Here is an 18,141-nt window from a genome sequence, read left to right as displayed (position 1 = left end):
TTCCCAAAACATGCTATCTCCCCCAAAAGATTAGTAACAGGAATTTCAGTCTTTGTACTTAAAAATAGACCAAATAAATGTAGCCTGTGAACACAAAATAAATATTTTATAAAATGGAGCCCCACATTCACATATCATGTGCTGCCATGTTACTAAGGGCTAGTCACTTACCTTCTTTAAGTCTCAATTTTTCCATTTTCTAAAAATACAGATAATACCACCTTGTCACAAGGCTTTTATAATGCATGGCACACCTAGTTCAAAGACTGACAAATCATAGGGCCTCAGTAAACCTCAATGCATCTCCCTTTATTATACATACAAATGTGAATCATATAGTGAATTGCTCAGATGACAGGTATGTGGGTGAATTTTTACCTTTGCTTCATTTTTTGCTAATGTAGTTTACATGCTAAGTAAAATTTTTTTTTACTTACATGGCACTAAAATTTTTTTAATGCCAAAAATGCATATGGCAGCAATCTCTAGCAGAAGCTTGCACTCACCTTGGAAATGCAGGAAACATTTCTCAAAACCACAGCAATTCTTTGACATATCAAAATCATTCATTGGCCTTACCCTTAGGAAATGTTCGTTGGTGGAATCCCCTCTTTTACTGGTGAGCTTCTTTTCAAATAAAATCTGCTTGGTACACAAGATTAAAAAGGTTTAACCTTTATAGTTTCACTTTCATTAAAATGTTTCCAGGTTGCCAGAGCTTCACTCAGAATTTTTTTTCATTTTTTTAATGTTTATTTATTTTTGAGAAGGAGAGAGACAGAGTGAGAGTTGGGGAGGGGCAGAGAAAGAGGGAAACACAGAACGAAAGCAGCCTCGAGGCTCTGAGCTGTCAGCACAGAGCTTGACGGTGGGGGGCTTGAACTCATGGACCACGAGATCATGACCTAAGCTGAAGTCAGGCACTTAACCAACTGAGCCACCCAGGCGCCCCTGCTTAGATTTCTTTTTTAAGTAAACATTGAAAACATAGTATTTACAAAGGAAAAAAAACTTATTAAACCGTAATAGTGTGAAAGGGGAAAGAAAAGAAAAAAAATAAGTATCTTAGAGGTTACATGCAAAAGAAAGACCAGAAAGGATGCCTGGGTTGCTTGGTCAGTTGAATGTCCAACTCTTGATTTCGGCTCAGGTCATGATCTTATGGTTCGTGAGATTGAGCTCCACGTCAGGCTCTGCACTGAAGGTATGCAGCCTGTTTGCAATTCTCTCTCTCCCTCTCTCTCTGCCCCTCCCCCACATGCTCACATGTGAGCACACCTATGTTCTCTTTCTCTCAAAATAAATAAACTTAAAAAAAAGAAAGACCAGGTAGACTAATCCAGGTTCATATAATTAACAAACATGAGATATGAAAAATTAAGCTATGTTAATTATACCATTTAGGGGTACATGCAAAGAAAGACATACTAGATGAATTAATCTAGGCTAATAAAATGAACATAAGATAATTAAATATTAAGCTTCCTTAATTACACTAATAAAATGTAATTAGGATGTGCACCAAACCTACCAATATATAAGAAGAATAAAAAGTTTATTCTTTTTTTGTTTATTTTTTTTATTTTTTTTTAAGTTTATTCATTTTTGAGAGAAAGAGACAGAGCATGAGCAGGGGAGGGTCAGAGAGAGAGAGAGACAGAGACAGACAGACAGACAGTATCCAAAGCAGGATCCAGGCTCCGAGCTGTCAGCACAGAATCCGACACAGGGCTCGAACTCAGAAACCGTGAGATCATGACCTGAGCCAAAGTTGGACACTTAACCAATTGAGCCACCCAGGCACCCCAAAACAGTTTATTCTTGCTATTATTGTATATTTGTTTAATAATATTTTAGTATTATGCTTTAGAAATACTTGACAATTTTTTAAAATACTAATTATTTTTGATCTGAGAAATTTATAGTAATTAAAGGGAAGTATCACCAACTCTTAAGCAGGCAGAAGTAAAATGCAAGAGTCTACAGGAACAAAGAATTTATAGGAACAAAGCCAAGAGATTGAAAAATATGTGAATTATAGGTGTAAGTCTTTAGCATCAAAAACTAGTTACATTAGATGATTCTTCAGTAAACTGAAAGGCTTGTTAATTTCAAACATCAGATTACATCAATATGTCTTTTTTTTTTTTTTAATTTATTTATTTACTTTAAGGGGGAAGGGGCAGAGAGAGAATCTCAAACAGGCTCCGCACTACCAGCTTAGAGCCCGACCCAGGGCTCGATCCCATGAACCATGAGATCATAACCTAAGCTGAAATCAAGAGTCAGACTTTTAACCAATTGAGATACACATGCACCCCCTCAAGTTAATATGTCTTAAAAGGAGGGGTACCTAGGTGGCTCAGTCAGTTAAGCATCCGACTTCAGCTCAGGTCATGATCCCAGTTTATGAGTTTCAGCCCCGCATCTTGCTCTCTCCTGTCAGCGTGGAGCTGACTACGGACCCTCTGTCCATCTCTCTCTCTCTGTCTCTCTGTCACTCTCTCTCTCAAAAATAAATAAATAAAACATATATATATATATATATATATATATATATATATATGAAAAAGGAAATGTTACTTTGGAGCATAAAATAATTAGGATACATGCCAACAGTCCCAATCATTATTTTATTTATGTATTACATATGGTGATAATTTATCTTTAATTCTTATTTCATAAATTGAAATATTTCATATTTCTAATACCAGTAAATCAGTACAGTTTTCACATCAGTACATCACTGTATGGTGTCTAATAAATGATATTAGAAATCCCTTTAGTCTAAAGGCAAACATTTAAGGGTACCCCACTAGCACACTTTCCTATATGGAATATCCATTCCTGAAATTTAACAGGGATGCTTGTGCCCTTTCAGAGAGTAAAGGTGACTAAGTTCTCCCTCCAATAAAAAGAAGTGAGATGATCTAACTGTAATAGAAAAGCTCCAATGTATGATTAAAGTACAGTTTACCACCTAAATAGCAATTTAGGTCAACCAAACAAAATTACCCCATTTTTGCAAAACCTTACCATCCTTTTAGTATATAAAAGACTTATTCAGAACATATTCCTGAGATCATAACTTTAAGACCTTTCTATTAAACAACTGGTATGATAAGTTATAATTAAAAATAATTTGAAATAGAGACACCTGGGTGGCTCAGTGCATTAAGTGTCCAACTCTTGATTTCGGCTCAGGTTATGATCTCACAGTCTGTGAGATTGAGCCCTATGTCAGCTGTCAGCACAGAACTACTTAGGGTTCTCTCTCTCCCTCTCTCCCTGCCCCTCCCCCATCTCAAAATAAATAAATAAACTTAAAAAAAAATAATTCAAGGGTGTCTGGGTGGCTCAGTTGGTTTAGCATCCAACTCTTGGTTTTGGCTCAGATCATGATCTCACAGTTGTGAGATCGAGCCCTGCATCAGACTCCATGTGGACAGCACAGAACCTGCTTGGAATTCTCTGTTTCCACCCCCCCCCCTTGCCCCCCCCCCACAAACACATGCTCTCTCTCTCTTTCTAATAATAAGTAAAAATAAATGAATAATAATTCAAAATAATAACCACTTCACCCACTACCAGGAGTCAAAAGCTTTCTCTGACTGCTATTATACAAAGAAGTACTTTACATGCATGATCTCATTTAATCCTCACAATAACTTTATGTGGATGATATTATTGTTGTAACTTTACTGACAAGAAATCTGGGGTGTAAGTAACTCACCAAAAGTGACAGGATTGGAGAGGAATTGATAGAGTCAGGGATCAAAACCTAGGTTGTTTGACTCTACAGCGTGTATTCTTAATTCTGCTGCTCCACCTCCAAACCTTATTAAAAAAAATCATAAAATTACTACTTTTACGGAAATATCTAAAATCAAAATGTATAGATTATATGGAAATTATAGAAGAAATATAATCAGTAAATTCTTCTTAACAACGTAAGACGTAACTATGTGTATAATGATAAATGGAGTTATAATCCTGTGAGAGAGGGGTAAGAGTTAAATATCTTTTGGAGATGAATCTCACCTAAGGTTGCCAGGATACACACCCAGTGTAAGCTGGCCCAGCAGAATAATCCCAGATAAATAGATATTGACAATGGGAGAGAGCAAAGTCTTTAAATTATGGAACACACTGAATCACCCATTGTTTTCAATATGGTGACAGACATGTAACCACATCTCAAATAGTTGGGACAGGAGATCCAATATCCATGAAATCTATGGAAGCACATGCAGCAAAGCTTCCAGGTCTTCTGTACTATTTAACATTTTATATATTTGAAAGCATTTAGTATAGTGCTTGGTACAGAGTCAACATTAGTTTGACTCTTCTTCCCCACCTCCTGCATGGAAATATCCTGGATGGAGGGCACACTCTACAAAAGTGTAGATAAGAGAATGGCTGGGAGTAAAATTGAACATTTTAGATGACACAGTCAGCCTCAGGTAGAATTGGACAAGATGAGGTTCACAGGACTCCAGAAATGTTCCTGTATTTCATTAAAAAAATAATTATCAGAATGGAGGAAGTATAACTCAAGAGTCACATGAGATTAAAAAAAATAAACCTAGGAATTTGTACAACTATGAAGAGTTGTCATAGGAGCATGAAACAGAAGATAATTCATTAATATTTTCAATATATAAAATATTTACACATCAATAAGAAAAAGATGAATATCTTCATAGGAAATAAAGGACAAGAGCTTAAACAGGCAAATCACCAGAGTAGAGATATAAAGGAACAGTAAACAAAAATGTTTTCTCTGGTTAGTAACAAAAATGTAAATAAATCAACAATAAGATGCCATTTCCTTCCAATTGCCTTGGCAAAGAATGATGATGGCTAATGGGAACAAGGAAAATGATGTTTTTATACACACAGGTGAGTGTTTAAATGGGTACTCATTCCAGGGGCCAATCTGTACATATGTATCAAAGGCCTTAAAAATGGGCAAGGGCTTTGATCTAGAAATTCCACATCTAAAAACCCATCCTATGGAAATAATTAGGTAAGTGTGCAAAGATATATGCTCAAGGGGGTTCACTGGAGTGTTGTTCATATGAGCAAAAAATGGAAGCAATCTGTATGTTAGGAAATGAATTGAATAGTCTATATCCTTCAATGAAGAACCAAGCAGTAATTTAAAATGACAATGTAGAGGGTGCCTGGGTGGCTCAGTCAGTTGAGCACCTGATTTTTGATTTCCATTCAGGTCCCAGGACCCCAGGATCATGGGGTCGGGCTCCAATGAGCATGGAGCCTGCTTGAGACACACTCTCTCTCTCTCTCTCTCTCTCTCTCTGTCTCTCTCTGTCTCCCTCCCTTCCTCCCTCCCTCTGCCCCTCTCACCCCCATTCATGCTTTCTCACTCTAAAAAAAAAAAAAATAAAAATAAAATAAAATGATGTGGCAGATACATACTTTTAAAAAAAATTTTTTTTAATGTTTATTTATTCTTGAGAGAGACACAGACAGAGCATGAACAGGGGAGGGACAGAGAGAGAGGAAGGCACAGAATCCGAAGCTGGCTCCAGCACAGAGCCCAATGCAGGGCTTGAACCCATGAACCGCAAGATCATGACCTGAGCCGAAGTCAGATGCTTAAACCGACTGAGCCACCCAGGTGCCCGATACATACTTATTAACATGAGAAAATACTTAACATGTTTTAAGAGAAAACCAAGTAATAAATCAATACATACTGTGTTATATAAAACTGCCTTTGTAAAAATACATATTTCAGATATTAATAATGATTACTGTCATGTGCAAGATTTTAAAACTTTTGGTCATCCGTACTTTCTAATGTTCCTATGATAAACACGTACTTTAATGTGCGTAATTAAAAACATGGGTAAACAAGAAAAGGAGGTTTCCATTTGTGTCCCCATCCAGTTCTTACCAGACATAATAACTTTAGGCAAGTCAATGTATGCCAAGACACAGCTGCTTCAGATAGAAAATTGGGACAATAATAAACTATACCTCTCAGGGCCAGTATGGGAATAAAACCAAAAGCAAAAGCACTCTGAAACTGTAAAGTACTTGATAAACACTGGTTGTTATTACCACCAATAAAAGACAACTCATCAAGAGATTAGGGGAAGAAAAACTGATAGACACTCAGGTGATATGAGAAGAGGAGGGGAAACGCTGGTCCTCCCCACCTGCACAGACCCTCACGTGTGTGGCAATGCAGTTGTTCCTCAGGGCCACATTCAAGGGAGGCCATAGTAATGATGCAGGTGACAGCACTTAGCAAGTGTCCAGCATAGGAGGTGCCTTCCTGCTCTTCTTTAATTCATTAGGCACTTTACTCTTTCTTTTTATGGATCAGGATACTAAGTCATAAAGAGGTCAGGTAATTTGCTGAAAGCCACACAACTGTGAAGTAGGGAAATCAAGTTTCCAAACCAGCAGACCGGCTCCAGAGGCCACACTCTTAATAATAACATTAACACTAACACAATTAACACTAACAAAGGGAATGTATTCCAGAACACAGTCACACCCTGAAGTGCTGAAGAGATCAAGACCGAGAGCTGTGAGTACAAAGTCCCCAGGCTGGAATGCTAAGGCAACATCACCTCCAACTCAAAATGAAGAAAGTTTCCAATAATCTAAAATGGCCAAAGACTGAATAAGTTACTATGCGAGGTAGTATATCAATCACTGGAAGTCAAAAATGGGGCCATAACACATCTGAGGTTGTTCTGAAACAAACAAAAATGGCCCTAAGCTTACCTGAGCCACAGAAGCCACCAGCAGGGCATGAGGACCTACAACCACCACTGACTGCTATCTCTCAAGGAGGTCCCTGCTATGGCTCAACTATGTCCCTGCCAAGGTTGCACATCCAAGTCCTGACCTCCATTCCCTTAAAGTGAGACTATGTTTAGAGATAAGGCTTTTAGAGAGGTAGTTAAGGTAAAAAGAGGTTATATGGGTGACTTCTAATGTAGTATCACTGGTGTCCTTATAAGAAGAGCTTAGGGGGTGCCTGGGTGGCTCAGTCAGTTAAGCGTCTGACTCTGGATTTTGGCTCAGATCATGATCTTGTGGTTCACACATGAGGCACTGTACTGACAGTGCGGAACCTGCTTAGGATTCTCTCTCTTCCTCTCCCTCTGCACCTCTCCACTCACATATGCGCACTCTCTCTCTCTGTCTCTCTCTGTCTCAAAAATAAATAAACATTTAAAAAAAAGAGCTTAGGACACATGCAAGCACAGAGGAAACAAGTATGTGAGGACACAGCAAAAAGATGGCCATCTACAAGCCAAGAAAACAGGCCTCAGAAGAAACCAACTCTGCCAACATCTTTATTTCCAATTTACAGCCTCCAGAACCAAGAGAAAATAAATTTCTGCCATTTAGGCCACCTGGTCTGTGGGAGTTTGTTAAGGCAGCCCTAGCAGACTAATACAGTTCCCAAGGGTGGGCACAGCCCACCAAGAGTGGGTCCTTGCCATCACCATTCTGCTGCATGGTGGAAATGAGTCTTCTCCAGACACTGCTGCCTCCATCCACCAGTCTCTTCAGAGCTTCTCTTCAGCTCACAGGCTGTGCTGTGCCCACTGAGCCCCTACCTCCAGGGCTGGGACAGCCCATGCTCCACTCAAAGCTGGGCCACAGGTGACTCTGAGAAACCATCAACCTTCTAGGACCCCTGGCCTGAGCAGTTGCCTGTCCTCCACTGCTCCGTAGGAGTACTTGGCCCACCGCTGTCACTTTTCCAGTCAGTGCTCACCTTTCTCCAGGTGTAAAACCCACCACTCTTTGAGGAAAGTCCCTCTGGGGAGTTGCTCCGACTTCTAGGCATTCAGTTTGTGTGTTCCACCAGAGAGCCATCTTCTTCTAGGGTTTCTTAAGTACCGAGGAGGCCCAAGCACAGGGATGAGGGTCCAGGGTGTGGAAGTACTGCCTAAAGCACCTGCCACCTTCCAAAAGTCTGTCTCCACGGTAAACCTATGTGCATCTGCACACTTCCTGCCTTACTTCAGGTTATTATCTTCCTCAGGGGGCTTCTACGAAGCTGTCTTCTATAGGTAACTCCACCAGTCCTTCTATAGGTAACTCCACACAAAGACCACAAATGTCTTTCCAACTCAGTCCTGTTGCCAGATCCACCCACAGAGGGAAGGGAGAAACAACCACCCATCTCCACATGCTGGGGGATGTAGAGACCCAGCTTCAGCCACGATACCCAGGTACCTGGCATTCAAACGAATATAGGCAGAATCCTTCACCATCTGATCATCTCACTGCTCTGCTTAAAACTGTTGGTATTAAGTCAAATTCCCTTCAATGGACCCCTGCCAACATTTCCAGCATTGTGTCCTGCCATTTGACTTCTTGTTTCCTGGTCACAGTCATGCAGATCTGTTCGTCCATGTTGAACTATTCTCTCTCTTCGGGGCACTGGTACCTGTCATGTCCTCTGCCCAGGACTCTCTACCCCTCTGCTTTGCCTGGTTAGCTCCTATTCATCCTGCAAATCTCAGGTGTCACTTCCTCTGGGGAGCCTTCCCTGATATCCCCAGGTCTGAGTTAATTACTCTTGGACACGCTCCAATAGCACCAATGCATCCATACCTACCCCATAATCAGCACTATCTACAATTACTTGTTTAGAAAGGCAGACTCTATTGCCTCAGCCTCATTTCTACCCATAGCCTCAACCCCAAGCAGTGAGCTCCTTAAGTGGGTGACCATTCCCCTTAGGGGTAATCCCGGTTTTGCCCACTGTCCCAGTATAATTACTAATTATTGTAATTATTGTCCTCTTTTGTTTTCCAGCTTGAACGATAAATTATTTGCTCATCCTGTCTATATAGGCAGGATCCACATCAGTCTTGCTCCCTATCTCGAATCCCTTGGGGCTACCATTATTCCCACAAAATTTCCCAAAGGAGAAAAAATAAAAGCAGAGTGTATCTCCATTTTAGAATGAAGAACATGAGATCTTGATGCTAGATTATTTGCATATATTGAATCACAACGTTTTGGTTTATAATATGAAATTCGTGCCCTAAGAAGAATAAAAGGCTGCACTGAATATCCAAAATCTCTCTAGTAAGAAAGAGGATAAAGTATGTATAGTCACCTCATGAATATAGCTGTTCCCCTGGGGAATAAACCAAACTACGATGTTCACAGCAGCTCCCTGTGTCACATTAGCACAGCCCTTTCCAGCTCTCACTTCAATTTAATTTCTAGCTCTATCACTCGTCTATGAATAGAAACATAAAATGCTCGGATCAGTTACACCATCTTGTCAAAATAACCTAACCAGCAATTATAACATCCTAAGGTGCTTTTAAAAAATGTTGCCATAAAAACTTCTTATTAAAGAAATTCTTATAGCTCTTACAGTACTGAAAACGAAACCATCCATCGGCTTCTTTATAGATGGCACAATGTAGATCTTGAGCATTTTCTGGTATACAAATTATTTGTATGATAAATAACATTGTATGGCAAAAAAATAATCAGTGTGCCTCATTTACATAATCATTTTATTTCATCAGAAAATTCTCTATGAAGAAGTTCTTCATCAGACAGTAAAGGAACATTCTCCTCTGATTAATGATTGTCCTCTAACAAATAGAAAACATGTAGTTCACAGTTCCCCAACCTATAACATAGGCATAATCCAAACTCCACTTTCAAATGGAGAAAGTCTTACTGTTGAGTTTTAAAACACAGACTCTTCATTCATTCAAGTATTTCCTAAAGGGTTAATATATTTCCAGGAATCACTGAACAAGAGGTGATGGCAGACACAAAAGAATTAAAAATAGTCTCTGCCCTTCAAATAACTTACCAAGTAAGATATAACGTCCACATTTGCAGTATTCTAATAGTAAAAGATAGTTTGAATTTTCTTCTAATGAGAGATGTACAATCTTTCTCATTTTAAATTTCTAAAACTGAGGTGGTACCTTAAATCAATATGTTTATTAATATACTACTATTTTTTTCCCTTGAAAAGGGAGCATTAGAAGCTACACAAGAACATCCACAAGAAGCATTAGAACTCTAGAGTCCAAGTGTCTAAATTTTTTTAATTTTTTTTTTTTTTGAGAGAGAGAGAGAGAGAGAGAGAGAGCGAGCACACAATCAGAGGAGGGGCAGAGAGAAAGAGGGAGACACAGAATCTGAAGCAGGCTCCAGGCTCTGAGCTGTCAGCACGGAGCCCAACACAGGGCTCGAACCCACAAACCATGAGATCACCTGAGCCGAAGACAGACGCTTAACTGACTGAGTCACCCAGGCACCCCTCCAAGTGCCTAAATAAGAAGGCTAGGAGTGCATGTACTATTACATTTAATTACAATGATCTAGCAATGTAAGAACTAAATGGGTCCATTTTTCAGAAGCAAAAGCTGAAGCTCAGCAAGCTGAACTGCTTTGAGATTAAAAAACAAAAACAAAAAATGGTAATTGTGAAGCTGAGACTCAAATCCAGCCCTGCTACATCCTGCTGCACCACACTGCCTACTGCCTTCCCAAGGGCTAGATGGCTGTCAGTAAGAATGATGAGGGAGGTTGGGACACCTGGGTGGTTCAGTGCGTTGAACATTCAACTCTATTTTGGCTCAGGTCATGATCTTACAGTTCGTGTGATGGGGCTCCACTTCACTTAGCTCTGCACCAAGTGTCAAGCCTGCATGGGATTCTCTCTCCCTCCCTCTCTCTCTGCCCCTCCCCTGTTCATGCACATTCTTGTTCTCTCTCTCTCAAAAAAAACATTAAAGAAAAAAAAAAAGAAGAAGAATGATGGAGGGGGCTAAGCAGAGGAGCCCCGAAGGATGCAGAGAGAAAGGAGAAGACTTTCTAGATTAGAAATACAACACAGCCAAAGATTTTCCAGTTATACTTCTGGCAAGAACCCTGTACCAGCTAGAGAAACAGACATGTATTCAATCTGCTATCCTTAACAGGAAGCCTTTTAACAGAAAGTTCCACTTCTATACCCATTTTACTGATTACAAAATTGAGGTTTGAAGAAATTAAGAACTTCATGAAGGTGACACAATCAGTATGGAAGCCAGGGTGAAAACCCAGGCAGTCTACCTCCAGAACCTACCCTTTTTAACCAGTAAGCTCTCCTGTGTCTCCAGCTAGTACAAACGTATAACTTATACTCCAAGTTCTTGTGTGTGTTGAACTTCTCATCTGGAAAGCCTGTGATAAACATGCTAACTCTCTCAGACATAATATTTGATCTTCCATGAAAACACAGATCTGACCAGGATGAATAACAAAGAATTGACTCTAATAATTCACTAACCATAGTCTCACTCTTGTCACAATGTAACAAATGTTTCAGTATAACATTAAAATAGCATTTACCATACACCAGGAATTAAGGGCAAACAAGTAAGATTAAAATGACTGTAAAGCAAAATTTCTGTGTTTTTTTAACATGACAAGTGACAAAGGTCATCACTTCTTACACCATAATTTCCTTAAAATAAAATGCAAGAAGGATGTGGGCATGAGGTTAAGTTTCTTCAGCTGGGCTGAGCTACATATTAACTGACAACTATGACTTATAGGGGAGGGACCATGTTCCATTCATCTCTGTGTTAGAAGGAGCCTTGTTCTTAGAAGACTTGCTAATAAGTCCATTTTCATCAAGTGTTCTTTTTTTAATGTTTATTTACTTTTGAGAGAGAGACAGTGTGTGAGCAGGGGAGGGGCAGAGAGAGGGAGACAGAGGATCTGAAATGGGCTCTGCACTGACAGCAGAGAGCCTAATACGAGCCTCAAACTCATAAACTCTGAGATCATGACCTAAGCTGAAGTCAGACTCTCAACCAACTGAGCCATCCAGGTGCTCCATAAATTGTTTTTATTTAGGGGGTTAATGGTCTTTCAGCACAGATGCAGAAGTTCCAGATACCTCCAAAAACACTTTTCTCTGTCACTGAAAAGGCATCCTGAGTCTTTTACAGAATAGGTACATAATCCTAACAATTTCAAGATACAAAGACCAAACAGAAATCCAAATTTCATCTTCACTGAAAAATAACATCAGGGGCACCTGGGTGGCTCAGTCTGTCCGGCCCTTGATTTCAGCTCAGGACATGATCTCACAGTTTGTGGGTTTGAGTCCTGCATTGATTGGGATCTTCGCTGACAGCTGCAGAGCCTGCCTGGGATTCTCTGTCTCCCTCTCTCTCTGCCCCCCCCCCCCACCACTTTCCCTCTATCTCTCTTTTTCTCTAAATAATTAATTAACTAGGAAAGGCAAGGCAGGGCAAGGCAGGGCAAGGCAAGGCAAGGCAAGGAGGAAAGGAAAAGAAAAGAACATCACTCTAAAACTTTCACTTTCACAAAAATCCCTTGGCTATGAATCTTCAATTTTAAGATAATATTCCATTGTCCTGCTTTATACAGGAGGGGGTTCAGGACATACTACACCAAAATGTGGCACCTTGGAGTTCTGAATATTACAAGCTGAAGGAAGCTGAGAAAGCACATGTGCAGTAAGGACTTTCTGTCATTCCCCAGACGCAGGTCATAAAACCCTGATATGAGAGGTACCCTCCCTGTACGCGGAGGAAAAGAACATCCTTTTCTCCAAGATGCAGGAGGAATTTGAACGAACAGGCTTTGCTGTTTCTCCCACACTACTACACTGACTTTATACCATTTTTTTATCCTATCACGCTTTTTCCAAGAATTTTCTCTTTTCATCAAACCTATCATAAAAATGCTCAGATTTTAATCACTTCTTTGGGTCTTCATTTCCTTAGGAAGGCTCCCATGTCATGTAAAACTTATGTTAAATAAATTTGTATGCCTTTATCTTGTGAATCTGTCTTTTGTTACAGAGATGCAAAGATCTAGAACTCATAAGGGTGGAGGAAAAATATGTTTTTCTTCCTCTACGCATAGAATAACTAAGCAGCAAGATGAGGCACTCGAAATACTAAAATCAAAACTTTACACTCACCACAGAATATTGATTTGAACAAAAATGTTTAAAGTCAGTATATTTAATTCCAATTGTCAATGGCAAACCATTTCACACTGAGTTTCTTGTCCTTAGTTTTAACTACTACCACTAAAATAAATACCTTTGAGAAATACCCAACTTACCGGTGAAACAAAAATAGGAATGTTGTGCTTTCTGATTCATAATACCAAGTACACTGTGAAATATCTGTAAACAGTGAAAAATCATTAATCTCACTGGGAAACTCTTAAGATACTGTCTTATGAAATTATATAAGATGTGTCATTAATAACTTGCATAAGCCTGTTATGAGCGATCCAGTCAAGTAGAAGATATTAATATTTAAAAAAAAGTGAAATCTAAATTTCAACAAATTTGAAATGAGTCAACATTATATAAAAAGATGGCAGCAACCATGGAAATGGACTCAGGGACTCTGGATCCAGGTTAATGAGTAACATTGTGGACCAAATGTGACGGACGGCAGAAAAAGTATAGCAGAAAGAGAACACTGATTAACCAGAGCGTCAGACCTGGAGCTATGAAGAGCCAATTCACATGAAGCGAAATGCATGAGGATTTTTGGAATACTCACCTATCTGAAACTATTAACTCCCACTATGTGCCACTCCCTCCTCTAGGAGGCACAGTTTAAAACAAGACAGACAATGTCCCTATTCTCTTAGAACACAGATTCTAGAGGGGAGAAAGAGCAAATAGGCATACAAGAAAACACTGGATAGCAACTGGGTGCTGCACTGAACAGAACAGAGTGATGTGACAGAATCAGAGCATTTAGTTTGAATGGTCAGTAAAGCCTCTGAAGAAATGAAGTTAAATCTACAATACCACTTAAAGGGGCTCCTGGGTGGCTCAATCTGTTAAGTGTCCGACTTCAGTCCAGGTCATGATCTCACGGTTCGTGAGTTCGAGCCCCACGTCGGGCTCTGTGCTGACAGCTCGGAGCCTGGAGCCTGCTTCAGATTCTGCGTCTCCCTCGCTCTCTGCCCCTCCCCCGCTCTTGCTCACTCTCTCCCTCTTTCTCTCTCTCTCTCTCAAAAATAAATAAAACACGCACAAAAAAATTTTTTTAATTAGTATTCCCTTGATTACACAAATGTCAGAATACTAAAGAATATCCCAAAGTCAGGGAAAAGAAAGTTTTCCACATTATGTTTTGTGATTTGAGACATGTTTTGAATTGCTACATGACTTTTTGGCATGAGTCAGAAGAAGAGGAGGAGAGTGGAGTCTGTTTTCTTGGCTCAGTCAATAGGCTTGGGTGAGCTTGAGAAGTAGGAGGATGAATCTCAGAATAGTGTGGGGGAGGTGGAGGGGAAAAAGGCTGTCAAATCCATCATGTTTGATATTTTACAATGACTGAAGTAGAATCCTTCCTTTATCAATCCTTGTTTCCCCAATGCCCAAGAGCTAGGATCACAAAATTCTGGGGTTCTTTTTCATTTTCTAATGAAGATACTATTGCCCTTTGGTGATATCCTAGCCATACATAGGATGTAGAGTATTCAGTATTATGTAGTATTCATGAAAATAAAACCATCATGTTTATTTCATGAAGAAAGCACGTGAAAATTATATCCTATGATTTCAATAACTATCACAGTAAAACAGGCTTACCTTCCTACATTACAAAAATTTTCTTTACATCTCAGAAACTATCTCATGTCTTAGAATATTTTTCATCTATATACCATTAAAAAAACATTTTGGTCTCTTTGGAGAAGTTGATAGGAACGCCACCTAGCGTGAACTACCAAGCAGAGGATATGAACCCAACCTCAAGGTTGAGATATAAGTTGAAGTAATTTTCCCAAGGTCAGCAGGCTAGAAAGTAGCAGAGGCAGGACTGGAACCTAGGCAAGTCTGACTAGAATTTACACCCCTCATCATAGACGATGCTGCACCCAGCATTAGCAATACAGAATAGCTGGACTTCACGGATTTTTCAGAATACAAACTCTCTTCCATAATTGCTTAGTAATTTCCAAGATGTCGGCTATAATAAATAATTTTCTGGAAAATATTCAGCATAGCTATTTCTCTTTGGGACCCTCTAAATTCTAGTGTTGGGATCCAGAAAGGCATATAACATAAGGATAAGAGTGAAAACATTGTAGTGGAACTGTCTGGTTCCAACCCCCATCCCACAAGCAATATGACCTTGGGCAAGTAAACCCCTCTGTGTCTCAGTTTCCTCATTCTGTAAAAGGATGTTAATAACACAATCTACCTCACCACACAGGTATACGGGTGGGTTTAATGAATCAATATAAGTAAGTATAGCACTAAGAACAGTGCTATGAAAATAAAATATATCAAGGTGTTAGCTGTTGTCATCATGATGCCAAGAGTAAAAAAGGCTGCAGACTTCAACCCTACTTTATCTCCCATCTATACTCCTGAAATACCATAATTCTATGTACTGAGGTATAAGGTAAATCAAAGCCTCAAAGACGATGATGTGTAACCCTGTAAAGATGCTTGGAAGATACTGCTCATTATATTCACTATGCAGGGCTCCATTTAACGAGAATCTTGAGAGAGATTTCTTTCTAACCCTAGCATTCGATGCTCCTGCATGATTGGCTTTGTTTTATTCATAAATGCTTTAAATACAGGAACTAATCAAGCTTCACATTTTAAAGTGACTGCCAAGGACATCTAGCATGAAATACGCTCCCACTCTTACTAAGTATCTAGAACCTAATGGTACATGTTTTTCTAATATTGTTCAGTTTGTGTTGTTATGCCCATTCCTTCAGTTTTTCCTTTACCAGTCACTTCTCATTTACATTAAACTCTTTTATGTATTTATTTTTTAATAACCAAGATATGAGGGGCACCTGGGTGGCTCAGTCCGGTTGAGCGTCCGACTTCGGCTCGGGTCATGATCTCACGGCTTGTGAGTTGGAGCCCCGCATCAGGCTCCGTGCTCTCAGTTCAGAGCCTGGAGCTTGCTTTGGATTCTGTGTCTCACTCTCTCTCTGCCCTTCCCCCACTCATGCTCTGTCTCTCTCTGTCTCTCAAAAAATGAATAAACATTTAAAAAATCAATAAAAAAATAACCAAGATATGAAACAATCTGTCTGGAAGAACAGGAAAGGGACAGACAGGAAGATGTAAGAATGATGATCTCATTAGGACCTATTTCCAGGTTTGTGGGAGCAAAGTTGGAATATGCTTCTAAGCTAATGGTCTAGGAAGTGCAAAACAAACAGAATATGAAAATCACAAGAAGTGGACTTCCATTACCAGCACCTCCCACCCCACCCTGCCATACTTTAACCTGCCCAACGATCAGTATCAGTATCAATAAAAAAATTCTCCAGCCCCCTATTCCTCACAAAACAATAAAACACATGTAATAATTCCAAGTTCATAGGCAGTGAAATGACTGATTCTTGACTCAATAACAAGTATTGGCTGAGTGCCTACCTCATCACAGGTATCCTTCCAGACACATGGGATATACTGGTGAACAAAACAGGCAAAATGCTTACCTCACTGAGCTTACCTTCTACATAGGAAGACAAATAACAAACAATAAACATGGCAAATAAGTAAATTATAGGATACAAATTATAGGAGGGAATGCTATGAAAAAAATCAAGCAAGGTAAATGGGATCTGGATGAAGGATTTATGTAAAAATTTTATTTTTATTAGGAACTAAAACTAAATATTATATATAATTCTGAGTGATTAAGATTGTCTAGAATGGTGTATATCAACTAAAACAAAATTAAAAAAAAAATTTGTCCTAAATAAACTCAACACTTAAAATGTCTGAAAAGTTGGGGCGCCTGGGTGGCGCAGTCGGTTAAGCGTCCGACTTCAGCCAGGTCACGATCTCGCGGTCCGTGAGTTCGAGCCCCGCGTCGGGCTCTGGGCTGATGGCTCGGAGCCTGGAGCCTGTTTCCAATTCTGTGTCTCCCTCTCTCTCTGCCCCTCCCCCGTTCATGCCCTGTCTCTCTCTGTCCCAAAAATAAATAAAAACGTTGAAGAAAAAAAAAATAAATAAAAAAAAAAAATAAAATGTCTGAAAAGTTACTAATTCTGTTGATTTGTCGTTGGTAAAATGAACATTTTCTCATAAACCAAAGCAAGTTACACCCTATCATTTGTGTAGTCTTACTTCCCATCCATCTGAGTAAGAACTGTACTCCCAGAGACTGTTATAAGCATTCCATGTCTGGCATCACACCCCACACCTGTAACTGCAGAAACTCCCACTAGACAGGGGAGACCAGCTCATCAGTTCCAGAGTTTGTCTCACAGCCTCTCAAAACTGGACTTATAGGGGTGCCTGGGTGGCTCAGTCGGTTAAGCATCCGACTTCAGCTCAGGTCATGATCTCACAGTTCAGGGTTCAAGCCCCACATAGAGCTCTGTGCTGACAGCTCAGAGCCTGGTTCAGATTCTTTGCCTCCCTGTCTGTTCCCCTCCCTCTCTCTCTCTCCCTCTCTCTCTCTCTCTCAAAAATAAACAAACATTTTAAAAAAACTGGACCTGTGCTCTCAGCCCCCATTATTCTCACTTGTCTACTCTATGCAGCAATGTCTGCTGCTCAGTCTACTGAGGTGTACACAAAAGGGGTGCAAGCACGTGCCCAAATCACTGGCAATGGTAGGAGAGACTGTAACACTCCCTGGGTGCCACAAAACCACTTCCCTGAAGGAGCCACTGCCCAAGAGTGCCCTTTCCTACTACCAATTCACCAATGCCAGTGTCCACTCTGGATGCCAAAGGAGTTTCAGTCAACGATGCTTCTGTATCTTTCTTGCTCTTTGTAAAGAATCTCCCTCTTTCTAGGACTTGGACTTGATTCCAAGTGAACTTGGGCCAGGGTAGCACTTGTTGCTGAGCAGCAAACACTGTGCTGTACTTGGAATCAAGCCTTTGCTCAAACACTAGCCCACTAGGCTAGAACTAAGCTTGTAAGTTTTATTCTCTCCACGAGATCTGTGATCTCCACTAGGGCTTATGCCACAACTTCTCCAGATACACCCCAATCTTCGGGAACATGTTGGGACTTCTGATCTAAGGGAGGTGGATATGAGCTTCTAGCTTTTCGGAAGGGAAGCATCACTATGGGCATCGTGGTGAGCAAAGGAAAGGCGCTGGAGTTAG

The 18,141-nt window shown here is 40.0% G+C and overlaps 1 protein-coding gene across 14 annotated transcripts in view; it reads right to left on the bottom strand.

Annotated features, from left to right (window-relative positions):
- KLHL32 (kelch like family member 32) overlaps positions 1 to 18,141 on the bottom strand; it is a 244,345-nt gene that overhangs the window by 203,124 nt on the left and 23,080 nt on the right. For 2 of the 14 annotated variants that reach the window (XM_045057865.1, XM_045057864.1), the window contains exons 2-3: positions 3,734 to 3,837; positions 580 to 642 (exon numbers count right to left, since the gene is read on the bottom strand). The exons of 9 other annotated variants lie outside the window; for them this stretch is intronic. The gene's annotated coding sequence lies outside the window, so the exon portion shown is untranslated. The remainder of the gene's footprint in view (positions 1 to 579; positions 643 to 3,733; positions 3,838 to 18,141) is intronic. 3 more of the 14 variants (XM_045057868.1, XM_045057866.1, XM_045057869.1) reach the window with 2 other exon arrangements.

This window comes from Felis catus, chromosome B2 (genome assembly GCF_018350175.1).
Source record: "Felis catus isolate Fca126 chromosome B2, F.catus_Fca126_mat1.0, whole genome shotgun sequence".
Taxonomy (NCBI): Eukaryota; Metazoa; Chordata; class Mammalia; order Carnivora; family Felidae; genus Felis; species Felis catus.
Note: the sequence above shows the minus strand (reverse complement) of the source record. Positions and strands in the feature narration are given on the sequence as shown.